Source organism: Astatotilapia calliptera, chromosome 19 (genome assembly GCF_900246225.1).
Source record: "Astatotilapia calliptera chromosome 19, fAstCal1.2, whole genome shotgun sequence".
Taxonomy (NCBI): Eukaryota; Metazoa; Chordata; class Actinopteri; order Cichliformes; family Cichlidae; genus Astatotilapia; species Astatotilapia calliptera.
This window is the reverse complement of record NC_039320.1, coordinates 14225575-14243194: the sequence shown is the minus strand read 5'-3', so window position 1 is coordinate 14243194 and position 17620 is coordinate 14225575.

Below are 17620 nucleotides of genomic sequence, written 5' to 3'. Positions count from 1 at the left end.
CTGATTGTGGCCCTTGTTTCACCACTGAGGTGTTTTTATCACGGTGTGTGACACATTACAAATGACAACTCCTTACTGAAATCCTGTTGTCCCACTTGCTAATCTCTTGTGCTTTCAATGCGGTAAAAAAAAAGATAAGGAAGTTGGATTCTTTCATGTGAAAGCAGTGACAATTCAGACCAGCTGAACTCTTTCACAAATATGTCAACAGTATCTTATGATTCCAGGACTGATTCTTTGCATGCAAAATGCAACCTTTTTTCATTTCCAAGAAGGAAGCAGCCACGTCCACTTTCTGCACAGCAGTCATACAGTGTAGTTAAATGTTCTTCCTGGACAGAAAAGTGCATGCCGTAAACACCAACCAAAGGCTGGACTGGGCTTGTTTGGGAGCTGTGAATTCTTTTTTTTTTTAATATCCTGCTTTGGTCCGTGTGTTGTCTTTAGCTTCAGCTGACATAGCTGTGGTTTCTCCCCAATGGAGCAGCCACTGCACGAGACTGACGCACGGAAGCGGACTTCAGGTCCGGATCAAGCACATTTTTGCTCTCAAGAAATGATGGACACTCTTTAAACAGTTTTCAGTTTTACATACATGCAAAATGAATTTTTCTAATGAATGATTTCCAGTAACTCAGCTTCAGTGTTTTTCACTTTTATATTTTTAATTTCCTGTACAGAGTTCACAGGCAGATCAAGTGACAATAAAAATGTACACAGGTTTCACAGTGGATTCAGTGATGATTACACAAGTTGACATGTGCAAGCATGCGTGCGCACGCACACAGACTTGCTCGCAAATGCATGCGTCATCGCCTCTGAAAAGACTAAGGTACAGACTGTTGTTTTGCTACAGACACAGGCTCAGGCTACATGCTTCAATCAAGCACATTTCAAAGCTCATAGGTCCTTAAAGGCAAAGAAGGAAACCAGTTTTTTCAGTCATCTTTGCCAGCATTGAACACCTTTGTCTCTCTAGTGCTTTTCCCTGGCTCTTGATCAAAAAGGTGTGCTCCAAGTCAGAGAATTTTAGCTGACAAACTCTGTGGTTTGTGGCTTTGACCTGCCATCATATCACCCAGTCTCCCTTGAGTTACATCCAGCTCACATTTTTTGCTTCTCCTTTTAAGAACCCATCCTCCTAACTACGTGCAAAACAGTGAAAAAAAAAAAAGAATATTTTTTCTCTTTTGCCTCACGGCTTCGGTACCTGATCCAAATCCAACCCCTTTAGTAGACTGCACAGAAGTGGATGAGACATTAACTCTACTTGCCACTGCATGCTTACAGGACTTACAGTAGCCTGAGAACCAAACACAGACATGTTTGAGTATTTCTGTTTCTCTGCATCTTTGTCTACATTTATATTTATACTTAAAGATAGTGAACATGACCTAATTCATTGTTATTTTACTATACTGATGTTAACTGGTATATATATGTATATATATATATATATATACATATATATACCATATGTATATATATATATATATATGTATATATATGTATACATATATGTATATATATATATATATATATATATATATATATATATATATATATATATATATATATATATATATATATATATATACTCAACAAAAATATAAACGCAACACCTTTGTTACTGCTCCCATTCCCCATGGGATGGACGTAGAGACCTAAAATTCTTTCCAGATACACAATATAACCATCCCTCCCAAACAGTGGTCACAAATCAGTCCAAATGTGTGGTAGTGGGCACATCTGCTATATTGAGATAATCCATCCCACCTCACAGGTGTGCCACATCAGGATGCTGATCTGACATCATGAGTAGTGCACAGGTGTACCTCAGACTGCCCACAACAAAAGGCCACCCTGGAATGTGCAGTTTTGTCTCACAGCAAAATGCCACAGATGCCACAAGCAATGAGGGAGCGTGCAATTGGCATGCTGACAGCAGGAATGTCAACCAGATCTGTCGCCCGTGCATTGAATGTTCATTTCTCAACCATAAGCCGTCTCCACAGGCGTTTCAGAGAATATGGCAGCACATCCAACCGGCCTCACAACCGCAGACCTCGTGTAACCACACCAGCCCAGGACCTCCACATCCAGCAGGTTCACCTCCAAGATCGTCTGAGACCAGCCACCCAGACAGCTGCTGGAACAATTGGTTTGCACAACCAAACAATTTCTGCACAAACTGTCAGAAACCGTCTCAGGGACGCTCAACTGCATGCCCGTCGTCCTCATCGGGGTCTTGACCTGACTCCAGCTCGTCGCCGTAACAGACTTGTGTGGGCAAATGCTCACATTCGATGGCGTCTGGCACGTTGGAGAGGTGTGCGCTTCACGGATGAATCATGGTTCACATTGTTCAGGGCAGATGGCAGCTGAGAATGTCCCAGTTCTTGCATGGCCAGCATACTCACCGGACATGTCACCCATTGAGCATGTTCGGGATGTGCTTGACCGGCGTATACGACACCGTGTACCAGTTCCCACGAATATCCAACAACCTCGCACAGCCATTGAAGTGGAGTGGACCAACATTCCACAGGCCACAATTGACAATCTGATAGACTCCATGCGACGATGTGTTGCACTGCATGAGGCAAATGGTGGTCACACCAGATACTGACCGGTTCTGGGTCCCCAGACCCCCAATAGCGCAAAAAACTGCACATTCCAGGGTGGCCTTTTGTTGTGGGCAGTCTGAGGTACACCTGTGCACTACTTATGATGTCAGATCAGCATCCTGATGTGGCACACCTGTGAGGTGGGATGGATTATCTCAATATAGCAGATGTGCCCACTACCACACATTTGGACTGATTTGTGACCACTGTTTGGGAGGGATGGTTATATTGTGTATCTGGAAAGAATTTTAGGTCTCTACGTCCATCCCATGGGGAATGGGAGCAGTAACAAAGGTGTTGCGTTTATATTTTTGTTGAGTGTATATATATATATATATATATATATATATATATATATATATATATATATATATATATATATATATATATATACACATTGGTAGATTTATACCAGTACAGAGTGATGATATGTTGTATAAGACCACTAAAATAATAATAACAAACATTATATATTATCCTTCCATCCATCCGTTTCCTGCCTCTTATCTGAGTCCATGTCACAGGGATAGTAGTCTAAGCAGAGATACCCACATTTCCCTCTCCCCGACCATCTCACAGCAAAAGCAGTTAAACTGCATTCGATCCACACCGACAGCCTCTGAGCTTTCATCACAGGCCCGACTTTAGCCAAGTGTCTCTTCTGCAGTGTTGACTTTTGATTATAAATGTTAGACGAGATAGACAAGATTAAAAATGAGTATATCAGCTCAGGTCAGGCTGAGTTGGTTTGGACATGTGCAGATGACATTTTATATACTTTACAAATGATTTTGAAGATGGAGCTGTAGGGTAGGAAGAAAAGAGAACGACCTCAGGGGAGATTCATGAATGTACTGTAGGTGTCAGAGTTCTGGGTCGTTCTGGCCCAGCATTTTGTGTTTCCTTGTGATATTTCTGTATTTTGGGTAGTTATGTTCCCTCGTTAGGCCCTTGATTATTTTGCATTTTCCCCCTGTGTCTTTGCACTCTGTGTCTCCCTCTGTGTGTCTGTGGTTTTTGTGGTGTGAGTTCTTGTACAGTGTTTCCCTTAGTCTGTTATGTTTTCCGTCTTGTTTTCCCAGCCCGTCATGTCTGCCTCTCTCCCTCGTGCTCATCTGTGTTCTCTCTCCAGTCTATGTCTTTGTACTTCCTGTTTTACTTTGATAGTCTCCGTCAGTGTCCGTCATGTTGTGTTTGCTCTTCTCCCTGTCTCGTTATAGTTATCCGTGTCAGCAATACTCCTGTGTGCTCCTGTGTTCCTCTTTAGCTCTCTGTGTATTTATGTCAGAGTCTCCCTCAGTTCTGTGTCGCGTCGTCCCTCATGGCTGTGTCTCCCTGTGTGTCTCGTGTTTTAGTTTAGCATTTCCCAGTGTAGTTTATTCTTTGGACATCTTCCACGCCTGCAATAAAGCAGTGTTTTGAGTTCATGTTTTGGTTTCCACGTTTGAGTCTGCATCTGGGTCCTCTCCTGCTTGCACACAGCCGCTTCATGACTGTAGGAGAACCTGCACAGGGTTGGTGTGACACGATGCTAGGAAAGGGAGAAATGCAGGCAGACCATAGTTGCACAATGGAGCCATTGCATAGTTGCACATAAAATGGGACACTTGGTCACTTTGCTAAGGAAGCATCTCACTTCAACTGGCTCTTTTTCATTTGGAGGTGTAGAACAGTAGAACTGAACGACTGAGCTCCAATTTCTAATTTCTAATTTCTAATCTGATTCTCTGCTGTCAACGGACACCTTGTGCAAAATTTGGAAATGCCTGCAGCAGAACAGGGTGAACGCTCTAGTGCAAAATCAAGTGATTCTGAATTTCTATTGCATCTTTACTCCACTGTCAGTATAAAAGTGTGTATTAATTTGGCTTTAATAACATAAGATGAATGTCTGTGTTGTTTTGAATTTCCCCATCTTCACATCTTTTTACTAGTTGCTTTTGAATGATGTACATTTGGATGGATCCTTGTTACTAAAAAAAAAAAAAATATATATATATATATATATATATAGTTCAAATGCTTTCAATATCACTTTCAGTGCATCATAAAAATATATTTAAAAGTACTTTATGGCCAGATGGAGCATAAACCAAAGTGTTGAGTGTCGTTTTCAGCAGTGGAGTTTTTGCTATTTCAGTCTGGGGTTTCAGCAGCTCTCCTGCCTTCCTTTCCAGTGCACCGTTTTCTGGTCAGTCGCTGCGTCCAAGGGAATTCTTTAGGGCTTTTCGCTATGTGTTATTCTCTGAGGCTTCTGCCCTCTGTTATGCTTGCTAGGCCCCGGCATATCAGACTTCAGTCTGCATTCCTGAAATACTGTATATGAACCTCCAAGACAAAAAGACCTGCAATATTGTGGGTCGGATTTGGGGATGAGCCAGGAGTCATGCACAGTAACATTTAGCATTTTCTGGATCCATCAGCATGTTTTTTTTCTGTCAGTTTGAGGAGGAAATAAATTACTCTTCAGTGATTTATTTAAGAATGCCTTGCTCTAAATGAGATGTGTTTCACAGCAGTGAAATGCAACTAGCTGACATGTAGTCTGTCCACAAGGCAAAATGAATGTAGAATTCCTTCACTAAGCAACTGTTTTCCATCTCTTACTTATTTATACAATAAAAGGCAATCAAGGTTACCTGCCACAACATCTCCCAGGTGATTATCTTAAAAAGCATTTAGTTCTGTTAGTAGATATGACACTGTCGCACAACTCTTTCTGATCACAGCTTTTTAAAAACTTGTCAAAATGGTAAAACAATTACTGACGTGTAGAACGGACACATTTGACTGGAAAATCTGATGCACACTTTTTCCTTTTAAAGCAACTCTCGTGCTTGGCATTTTTAGCATGGGGGAATTTTTAGACTGTTGTTGCATAATGAACATTATGTCAAGCATTTTCATTGACTGCAGCCAAGCAAACCTTGCTTTCCTCTCACTTCAGGCCACTGTAATTCATTTTTAACCATCTGTGTAAATAACAGCTTAGTCACCTCAACTTCCTCGTCGTTTGGAAAAGATGTTTCTACTCATGGAAAAGGCTGCACTTCACTTGCAAGTGACCAAACACTAGAGCAGATTCTTGTCAAGCAACTCCTTTTTGGCCATTCCTTCCTCCTGCTCCAACTCTCCACCCCAAATTCATGCGGTCAGGAGTTTGGACAGTGGAACTGGGCGGTCCTGCTGGTCCGGCAATGCTTGGCAGTGGGTAAAGAGGGTGGATTTAATCCCTCCCTCCAAGGCCTGGAGCTCTGAATTCAGAGCTAACCGCTCTAACTGCACCGTATAAATAGAACAAACTTGGTTTTGAGCGAGCCCACATCTTCACTTCACTGTCAAGCAAAAAGGAGAGGCAAGAGGTCAGAGAGCAGCGAGGAGAATGTGTGTACAATAAAACATACTGATTTTATTGAGAAGTGGAATTTCCTTCTAACCTTTGGTCAGCAGTGAAAGAAGAAGGATAGGGAGTGCAGGAATGGAGGGAAAATAAATGGATTTGAAACGAGAGACAGGGTGAAAAGAGCAGCAGAAGAACATCTGCAGCTGGAATGAGAAACTCTGAAAGAACTGCAAGAGTTGGAAATACTGGGCAGGATTTCTACAGTAAATCCACATTCTCCACCTTTTTTTATGTGATGATGGGCAAGAGCCAGCAGCTCTCTGTCCAAGTCCACTTCCCAGCACAAACCAAGTCCAGGTGATGGTCCAGCACATGTGCAGTGTTATGTAAGAACTGTGGAAATGCTTGCTGGCTGATTCTAATGAGTTGAGTGGGAATTTGTCATGAGAGTTCCCGCAGGTCCAAAAAATTCCTGCTGGCAAGGATATTCCAGGATCCAAATTAATCTCCTCATGCGGGAGACTTACAATTCACTAACCTGCACTGCTGAACTCAACGACCTTTAAAGTCATGTTTAAAGAAAAACTAAAAAATGAAACAGCTGCCATAAACTGCAGTTCCTCCAATGGCCACTTGAGACTGCCTCCAAAATCCTCATAGACCCCATGTTAAAATGTTAAACTGTGGGGTCAAACAAAAATGTTAGCCGTATAAACACAAAGTATGTAAAAGGTGGTGGGTAATCAGTAAATCACGCTCCATCCACCACAGCACAGCAATGTATATGTAGCCTGTGTGTAGTGTGTGCGTGGTGGTAGCACTTACAAATTGGAGTTGTGAGTTTGTTTCTTCATTGCTTTAGGGCTGCTTTGCCAAACTGTTACCTCTCCCTTAAAGACTCACAAAGAGAGGGATTGGGTTGTGCTTATGGAGGATGCTCATTAGCCAGATGTCAGGGTAATGTTGATTATCTCTCCTTCACAGATGCTTTTTTTTCTCATTCTATGCGACCTGGCATTGGGTAGCTTGGAGTCGTGGCACGTAAATAATGTAACAATAATGTAATGTGGGTTCAAATCCTGACCAAGGCATACATTCATATTTTAACAAATATGTCTGCTGAATAACTAAATCTTCTCCAAAGGTAAGGCAGTCTCCACAAACTCCCATGTTACAATGTCTAACTTTATAACAGAAATATACAGTGGCCCCAGAGACAAAGCAGGTACAAACTCCAAAGCACAACGGAAGTGCTCCAGGACGCTAGGGGCAGTGTTGAACTCGATTTGCAAAATAAACGGCAAGTTTGTTGCAAACACATAGAGTTGGGTACCGGTGGAAAACACCTGCAAGGATAGAACAACCACACTAATATCTATTCAAATAATTTTTTAAAAAATGTAAAAAAAAAAACCCCAACAACAACAAAAAACTACCACACACCAAATCCGGTCGTTGGTACTTCCTGGCTTGTGTAGCCACTAGGTAACAATAGCTCAACACTGCCCCTAGCGTCCTGGAGCACTTCCGGTGTGTTTTGGAGTTTGCATGTGTTTTGGAGTTTGTACGTGCTTCGGAATTTGCATGAGTTTTGCAATTTGTGCGTGTTTTGGAGTTTGTACCTGCTTTGTCTATAGGGGCCACCTAGAAATAAACCAGTTTACACTCTGCTACTAAAACTGTTTGGGTCTTTGTAGTTAATGCCATGAATTCATGTTACTGTATTTGTGTTAGGGTTTTGTTTATTTAGCATTTTAAATGCAATTATCTAACAAATAATGTGGCTTGTATTGCAGTTATTTGTGTTAACAAACTACCAGGCATGCTGCGCTCCAGTTTTGGTCAAATAAATTTTGTAGCTGTGTCCAAATTCATGGGCTGCATCCTCCTGAGGACCCGGCCTTCGCGGTCTATGTGGGCCGGGTCCTCAGGAGGTCGGGTAGGCCGGAAGTAAACATCTGTGAAATTGGACGGTCTAGCCTTCAGATTCTCGGTGGAGTTTAATAAAATCGGCCGTCTGCTCCTTGCTATCTAAAATATGACAGGACACTGGCGTAAATTCTCGACCATCTCACACTTCTGTTTAATCAGTTTTCTGTTTGACGTTTATTCAGCTGTGTGAAAACCAAGGAGGAACCCACCCGGATATTAATAAAGTTTTATTTTATCTAATCTAATCTAATAACTTTAATCTCAGCCAAACTGATTTACTCACGAACAAATAAAACACTGAAAAAAGCCCAACAATAACATTTTTAGGTTGTCTAAGTGACTTATATATTACGTTTAACCTGAGTAGTGAAAGTTCGCGGTGATCTGGGAGTCCGGGAGTTGTGCCAGGCGTTGTGCCGTTCTCTGCGGCTCCAGTGACCCTCGAGCTCCCGGCTAGCTATCGAGCTGGTGGGTAACAGACGTCTCCGAAAATGTCCAAGCACTTTTGCAAATATGCGATATCTTGATAAACCGAGCAGATATTTGAAGTTTACACACCCACATTCTTGCCTAAAAATATGTTAAAAGTTTATTTTGTGACCCAGAAAGATTAATAAGAGTAATTTTAAAACTTAGTAGCGGCCACCATTGCCGGAAACTGGAGTTTGGCTGAGCCGCACTATGAATTCTGGGATATGGTGGGCCACGAAGGACACACCCGACCCATCCTTCAAATTTGGGGAAAAGGAGGACGCATTTGTCGGCTGCATTCGGAGGAGTCTACGAATTTTGGACAGCCTTCGGCTTTTGTCTACATTATATTGAAATGTTTCATTATTGCAAACGTTTCAAGACATACTTATTATTCTTAACATCTTAACAGATACTCTGACCCATAACTATCGTAAAATGCTTCAACCGGAAGTGGACACCTTTTGCACATGCGTGGTATGGATCGGGTTTCCGGTACGGATCAGGTGGTGACATGTTACTTAGCACTAATTAGCAGGTATCTGTGTAGCGTCTCTTGCTAAACAAGCTAGCTAGCTTTTGCTAAAAGCATAGCACTTCACCATTTCATCCAAATATGGTCACTTCTGATTTCAAAGCAAAAACAACAACAATAACAATAAACCAAACAAACAAAAAACAAAACAGCGCTAACATTTACAGTAAACACAGGGCTTAATAAACCACTTACACACTACTTTTATCTTTTATTTATAGTCAGAGCTTTAGGGCTGCTGTTGTTGCGTGCCACTCCTCACGCAATAACCTGTGGGCTAGTGATGGGTCGTTCGCGAACGAAATGGCTCTTAGAGCCGGCTCTTTGACGTGAACGACGCGAGCCGGCTCCTTATCGCGAGCCGTCACGTGGGGTTTTTTTTTTTTTCTTTCTCTCAGCCTCTCTCTCGCACTTTTTTTCCGCTTCACTCTGCACGCGAGCCTTGGGCAGAGGGGGGAGGGGCGGTAGTTACACTCAGTAGCACAGGAACAGAGACAGAGAGAGAAAGAGAGGCAGGGACAACAACATTAGAAAGGTATAGTAATCATCCACAACTATTTTCGGTTGCAGATGATAAAGGATTGAGAAAGTTTATTCATGCAGCTCCATATGACAGAGAATATGCATGTTCTTTTAGTTTTCATATTATAATTTATATTTAATTGTGTTGTGGTTTGCAGTGTTTTGTGTTCTTTTCACTTTAAATTTGTGAAAGGAAAAAGCTGAAAATTTAAATAGTTAAAAGTTGAAATGTGAATAGTTGATTTTTGTATTATATTATTTATTTATTACATTTTATGTGGAGTGAATAAATAAAAGTATATTTACGGTGGCCCCTAGAGACAAAGCACATACAAACTTCAAATCACATACGAACTCTGAAGCATGTACAAACTCCAAAACACGTAAAAACACGTACAAACTCCAAAACACGTAAAAACACGTACAAACTCCGAAGCACGTAAAAACTCCGAAGCATATAAAAACTCAGAAGCACATAAAAACTCAAAACACGTACAAAAGACAACAGAAGTGCTCCAGGATGCTGGGCGCAGTGTTGAGCCTTTGTTATCTTGTGGCTACACAAGCCAGCAAGTACCAATGACCGGATTTGGTGTGTGGTAATAACAGGTAAATGAACTTTTTTTAAATTATTAGAATATATATATGAGTGCCTGTGTATAAATACACAAACAATACACACATGCTTTCAATTGTGTAATTTAAGTGATCTAGTAGCTCTGCTTTGGAAGTTCAGTTCATGCTAGAAATGTGTTTTGGAGTTTGTACGTGTTTTGTCTCTAGGGGCCACCGCATATATTTATATATAAACATATATAAATAAAACCACTTGTTTTTACGTTAGTAATTCTTTTTGTGCATAATTTTATATTATTGTTAATAATAAATTAATTAAAGCAACAAAACAACCTGAAGAGCCGGTTCGGAGCCGAAAGAGCCGGCTCTTTTTAGTGAGCCGAACCGAAAGAGCCGGATCTCTAAAAAGAGCCGGAAATCCCATCACTACTGTGGGCTGTCACTATTACCCCTGGCAAGCCATGTCATGTTATGTCAGAGAGTCCATGGTGATATTGTAGCTGCCAAACACATTCTGCTTTTTTTTTCTTTTTTTTTTTAAAGCCCAAAACAAAACAAGGCAACAGAATAAATAGTTGGACCACACTGAAAACCATAAAGGGTTTTAAAATGTTTTACCATGCAAATAAAATTATATTTGCTTTGTGTCATTTGACCATTTGGTTACATAATGCTTTAAAATCCACAAGCAGGACTGGGGACAGTTGGTCACAACAATGGATTTGTGCATTGATTGGCAGCAATGTGTCACCATTAATCAGACCAAAGTAAAGAGATCAGAGAGTGTGGAGTGGGATGCTGCTTTACAGCAAGACAAAGTCAGTTTCTTCTCTAGTTGTCATCAGGAATCATTATTTTTGCCCAAATCAGTGTTCATGTAATGGCACTGCAATGATATTTTTTTCTTGAAACCCACGCATTAAAGCATGCACACAGTGTTCCACCATAAACAGGAGAAGATAATAGCTCTACGGCTCTGCAGCCAAAGACAGAGAAACGCAAAGAGGCTTTGATGACAGTCAGGAAATGAAAGGGAATGTATCACACGAGGCAAAAATAGAACAGAGTGCTATCTTATTGATTCTCAGACTCTGTAGTCATCACAATAAATGAAGCAAGAGAAAGAAGAGAGGATAATCTAAAAGAAAGGGTGATGAAAAGCACATCCAGATGACTTTGCATCCTTCCACGTTGAAAGCTAATACGAGAGGTTGGTTGGAGAGCTAATTGAGCTGCACTTTTTGCTTCTGTCTTTCACCCTTCATCAGAGATGGAAAAACAGATACTCTGCATGTCTGTGCCTACAGTCTACGTCATATCAGCAGTCAGAATCTATCAGAGCATGCAGTTCAGTCGAAGAGAGCCGGGCCTCTGTTTTAATGAGTGACTCATCTGAGTCATGTCAGGTGAGGAGTAACAGGAAGGCGTGAGAAGGCGTCCTTCAGGTGTAAGCCGCATGCTTTCTCTTTTTTCTCCTTTTTGACCTTTTATTTAACATCCACTTAATCACTAGTGACCCATTTAGGATTAGAGTTTGCTTAGTAGACAATATAATAACAGTAGATAATATAACAACAACAACAACAATAACAATAATAATAATAATAATAATAATAATAATTTAAGAATATTAAGGAGCATTTACTTTAAACTCAGAGTACTGTGTTATGATGCATAGATCTTATAGTTTTTTTCTTTTTCATCTCATCATTGTGCTATCAGCACTGGTGATAGATAACTTTTATGTGGCATTGATGTTTTTAAATCTGACATGTCTCAAAAAATAACTGTTTTTATTCTGAAAAGTAGAAAATAGGTGTATTTCTGTTAAAATGTGGGGAGTAAAAGCAAAAAGTTTGCAAAAAGCAAACTCTCAAAGTTCTCAAAAATTCTACTCAAGTACAGTATTGATGTATTTGTACATGGCGGTTGATAAATGCTATTGTTGAGGCTTTAAAGTGTCCAAAACCAGGCAGCCAGCAAGGAAAGAAAATGCAGACAGTGTCTTTTTATGAACTCATCAGCATCACAGTCTGTCTTTAAGTTCTGTTGGTTTTTTTTATTTCATTTGTTTAATTTGTTGTGTTCTTATAGTGTGTAAGGCAGTTATGATGATCCCTGGTTTTTGTCCTTGGTTTAGATGGGGTTTTTTTAGGTTTGAATTCTTTGTTAATATTTTTATATCTTGGTTTATGTTTGATGTTTGGCAAATTTTCTAATTCTTCTTTTGATGTCTTTAATCTTTTAGTTTAATGTGACTCTTAGTTCTTATAATCTTGAGTCATTTGATTCCTACTTCCTACTTTATGGTTATTTTTTTACTTTATGGTAATGAGTTTCATTTTTGCAATCCTGTGTTTTGTTTGAAGTCTTGATTTAATTTAGAGGTAATCACAGTTTTCTCAGCGTTTCCCGGTCGGTTTGTTTCTCTGGAACTGATCGGGAAGCGCTGGTCTCATCTGTTCCAGACTCTTTGTTTTTGTTGGGTCTGATGTGAGTTTTTTTGTATTTTACTTTGACATTTAGATTTTGTTTGTATTCTTTATTAGTTTTAATTGCAGGGTGTGTCTTCCCATCACATGCTGATTTTTCTGACTCCTCACTAAACCTGCAGGGTATAAATTGTCCCCGATTTTCCTCTTTGGATTTGAACATGAAAATTCCTCAGACTTCTGTGTGAGTTAAGTTTTTCTGAAGTTTTTAAGAGCATCTAAAGTGTTTGTGTTTCCCAGATGAGCATCAGTAATAAAAAAAGATTCTCTCACAGAACATCCTTCTTTCATTTTTCCCTCCTGTTATCTGCAAACAAATTTTTACAGAAATGTAATTGTTCTTTAAGCGTTAATATATGATTGTAAAACATGTCACTTATTTGTGCTTTTTACTGTTCTACTGTGTTATTTTCTATATATAGACTTTATTGCACATTTTCAATGATAAAAAAGATATTCTCTTCTGTTCCATGTTGAGCTTGCTTATAGTAGAGGCACCTGCTCTGAAAGCCAGGTGTGCTTCATTGACTGTAAGAAGGGAACCACATTCAAAACACTGTAACAGGTTATCCCTGATTAAGTCTGAAGTGAGCCTGTAATCCTGCTTTGTAGTACAAACCTCAGGAAAAAAAAACACACACGGATGTTGTTAAATTTCAACATGTCAGCAAGTAAAATGAAACAGTCAGTTTGGTCTGGACTGACTTTTTCAGAACAGAACAAGCTGCTGGTTTTGATAAAAAGTCAGAACTGACTCATACCTTTAAAATTAGCTCTTTGGTAAGATCTCATACCTAAATACTTACTCTGGCAAACAAAAGGTTGCAACTTGGTTGTATATTTGTTGGCCAGTGAATCATAACATGTGGCATTTTAACACATTTCATCCCTGAGTCTGGCAATGTGCGCCACATGTTTATCTTTGAACGCTTTGAATCTTTTGAATCCTGGAGGCAGGTCTCCTTGGAAAACTGACGTTAGCATGACCGTGGGGGTAGATGGTCCCAGAAGTACTGAGATTTAGATGCTAATGTGTCATTTGGGATGCATGAAGTCATTCTCCTCGTAGCGGCTCCCTTTTATTTTCCATCATCACTCACTCAGCTGAGTAGTGGAGTCATTTTTACCACTTAAACTGAACGTTTCCATCATTTATTCAGCTGGTTTGTTATTGAGGCAGTTTGAGGTAAGGGCCCCTGTTCATTTTTGTACCAGGAGGCATAAGTGAAAAGAATGTATCCGTCTTTATGCAAATAGTATTTGACTGGTATTTGGTTTTTGATTTTGTAAGTTTGTGACATCAGCTGCAGGTGGGAAAGCTCACACACGAAAGGAACCAAACACAATTTACCAGGAACAAGCAAAAGCCTAGAATCTGAATCTTTTTCTGCCAGGCTTGAGGACACAACACAAGTAACAAACAAGGTGTGAAACAGACAAAGACAAGCAAACACTGGAAAGACTAACAAAAAGGATTTTAGCAAAGGTTGTTGAGGGAAAATTCAAGTTAATTGCCTATTATTTTTAGGCTAATGTTATGTGTGATAACAAACAACTCTTTAATATTAAGTGTTGCTCATATTTTGTTTACATAATTTATTGGTGCACTCTGAACAGGTATCGCAACAGTTATAGTTTAGCATTTTCTTTATGAAGTTGACTGACATTAAGACAACGGCAACAGAAGCAAAAATATATATATAAAAAATACAACAACAAAAAAGATCCATATTCTGGTAATTCTGCAACATATGTTAAAATTAAATAAAAGCTTGCAAAACTCAGCCTGCGAAGAGTCCACAGTTTTTAAGCACTGATGACAGTCAGTTTCTGAGACAATAGTCTAGAAACATAAAGATGAAGGATCCCTTTTTATTTATATCCATTTCTGAAGAATTGATGAGATGTTCTCGATCAATGGTGAACAATCTTTAAAAAAATTGCTGGTCTCAGGTTCGAATCAACAGGTCAATCACTTCCAACAGGCTCAGTTTTGCATTAGTCCTATGCCTGGTGTCACTGACATCAGGCTACATGCAGTTTTGGATTTTTATTTATTTATTTATTTTTTAACCTAACATTTTTATAGAAGTCTGGCCCTGTCTTTTAGATTCCTGCTAAGAAACACACAATTTAAAGCAACGTAACAACCTCCTTTGGGGAGGTGATCTCAATCAGCAAAACTGATTTTAATGAATAAAATCTATGGTTCTTAAAGGTTTTTAAATTAATAATCTGTGTGTGTTTACTTACTAAGTCGACATGTGTTTATTCAGTTAGCGCCATTCCTTCCCAGACACCCTTGAGATCTCGACGTGTTGACTGGACCTGTTGACATCTGCAGCCCTGTCAAACTACAAGCAGCCCGGCTCCCGTCTGACGGACAATCAGAATATCGTCCTGTAACTAAATCTGTTTCTCTTGGCTTTATGCATCAGACTTCAGAGTTTCTTCTTATTTAAATGGTTTGACTTGTGCTTGAGTTGTCTGCCTGGACACTCAGGATTATGAAGTCCAGCGGTCGTCATGCCTTCCAAATTTATACTTAGGAGTATTTCAGCTCCACTTCAGCAGAGTCTGGATCTGTTCTCCACTCTGTTCTCCAGCTCTGAGCCTTGGACAGGTTTACTGGAAAAATACTTAATTTGTGGTGGCGTCACTTAAGATACTGTTTACTATGACATGGCGGGTTTATTATATTATATTAAATGTTGTACATTTATATTCCAAACAATAGGATTGTTAAGATAAGTCTGACCCACCACTAAACTTAGAAGCCAAACTCTACATGTCGCCAAATCCAGTTCACTAACTTTAGGGAGGTGGGGGATTGGGTTAAAAAGCTAAGGTTAAAGTTACTGACTGAGTATCATTATCTGCCATTAATCTCACTCTTCTATGATACTCTATCCTCAGTGGATTATAGATTTGACCACCTCCTCCCATTTTGCCAAATTGAGGAGATTAATCAAAGCATTTTGCTTGCTTTTCTCCCACGGCCTGAATCACTCGCTCTCACTGGATAATGTCAACCCAGCTTTGACAGGCCAAGCCACTGAGCTACTGGGCAGCTCCACTCTGGCTTCCTCCTCCTGAAACACATACAGTATACCCTTGTTTCAGCAATAGCTGGCACATTTTGCTCTAGACAGAAAGTGATGATACATAGAGACAAGTGCAAGCTATTTAAAAAATTTTAAGCCACACAGTAAGAGAAAGAATCTGTCTCTTAATGTGTAACAAATGTTTAAAGGGATTTGTTTTTTCAATTAAGGCACAATACCTCCATAGCAACAACTCAAAGCACTCGGTTGTTCTGTAACTCAATGTAAAATAGCATTGAGAGCTTAGGAAACTGGTTATAGTCTAATAGCATGACAGTATTTAAAGAATGCTAAATAATGCGGGTACCAGCTAAGTGTCTGCTTTCAGTTTGACACCTTATTTCCACAATGGTACTGGCTACAGGCTGATATATTTAGAAAATAAGTTCCTGGAAACTGTTTTTATTCTTTCAGTTATTTAAATTTTATTATCACATAAAGCATGAGAAGAACCATTCCCCACCTGCCCCCGTGTTAATTTTGTGATTAGACTGGCATCAGTGCAGTGCATCAGCATAAAATAGCATGTCTATCCTGATGATTGCTAGGGTATCTCTTACTCCTGTGCCACTGTGAAAACCTGAAAAAAAGATGCAATACCTCAACTGACCACTTGAGGTTGGCTCCAGAAGTGAGTCAATCCCCATAGACATGTCAAAATGTCCAAATTCATCCTCTTATGTGAGATAGTTACAATTCAGTGATCCGCAGTGCCGGACTAACTAACAAACTAGTAACTAGTAATGAAGCCATTAGCGTATACTTTTTCTCTTAACTGTTTACAGCTTGGTACTAAAAAAAAGTTGTTTTTTTCCCAAAAGAGCCCCACCTCTTTAAGTTTTGATTAGGAATTTAACTTTCGCATTATTAGGAGCATTGCTTCTTCTTCGACGTGTGGATGCTGACCAAGAAGTAACCTACAGACCTGAATAATGGACCAAATGAGGAAGTTTACTAAACTGCATCTCGCAAAAGGTTGATTCTGTTCATCTGGACGTAGTGTTTTCACCAGGAGAAACATTTTTAATCATCCAAGTGACTTCTTCAGTCTCAGCTGACTGCAGGTTTTCCCCAACATTATAAACAGTACATTTGCACAATAACTAAAATGCAGTTTTGCACAAAAACTGAATCTCCTTTTAAGTCATTCTGTCGCAAGTTACCTCAGAGACTCTCATGCTAAAATGATAAATTTACTTTTACTATTTTCAGTCTTGTACAGAAAACCAATGTTTTATCTTTTCATCCTTCATAACAACTGGGCTCTGGAGTTTGGTTTGAGTTATGGGTGAGGTTACTTTGACTGTTGGACTTTCTAAAATAGACAGCTCTAGCTGTTTGCTCTTACATGGTGGTTGCCAAGGGGCAGAGTCAGTAAGGAAAACAAGAACAGGTAAACTTTAGAGCTTCCATCTATTATACAACCATGAATTCTAACACTCCATATTGCATGTGGAGGAATTATCTCACATGCTGACACCACAGCAGGACTCGTTCTCACCCTCAAACATATAAATTAGTGCTGATGTCCACGTTTGAGCCCAGGTCAAAGTGTATGCCCAGAATTTGCAATTAATGAAGGATCACAGGCTGTGAGGAGATCAAAACACAGCCAGTCATACTGTTTCTTCATATTTCAGAGGATTAAGTGCTTAGCAGCTGCTCCGGCAAGACCTTTGCTTTGTATTTGGGGAACTTTATTAGGCTTTAATTCACAGGAAAACAAGAAATTTGCAGTAAGTTTGAAGAACTTATCTTCTACAATAAATTTTAGGATTTGTGGTTATGTGACATGAATGTTCTCTTCCTGCAGAGAGATATATTGGCTTTTTTGATGTTTATTGAGATCAATGACAGTGTGCAAATAATTATTCACTATTAACAAAATGAGTTGGCTTTACTTTAAAAAAAAAAAAGAAGCAAACTTGCTGTCTAAATTTTGAGACAACAAAGTTACAGTTTCAGTGCTCCAGGAATACTACTTTTAATAATGTATGAATGACAACCGTGAACAAAAA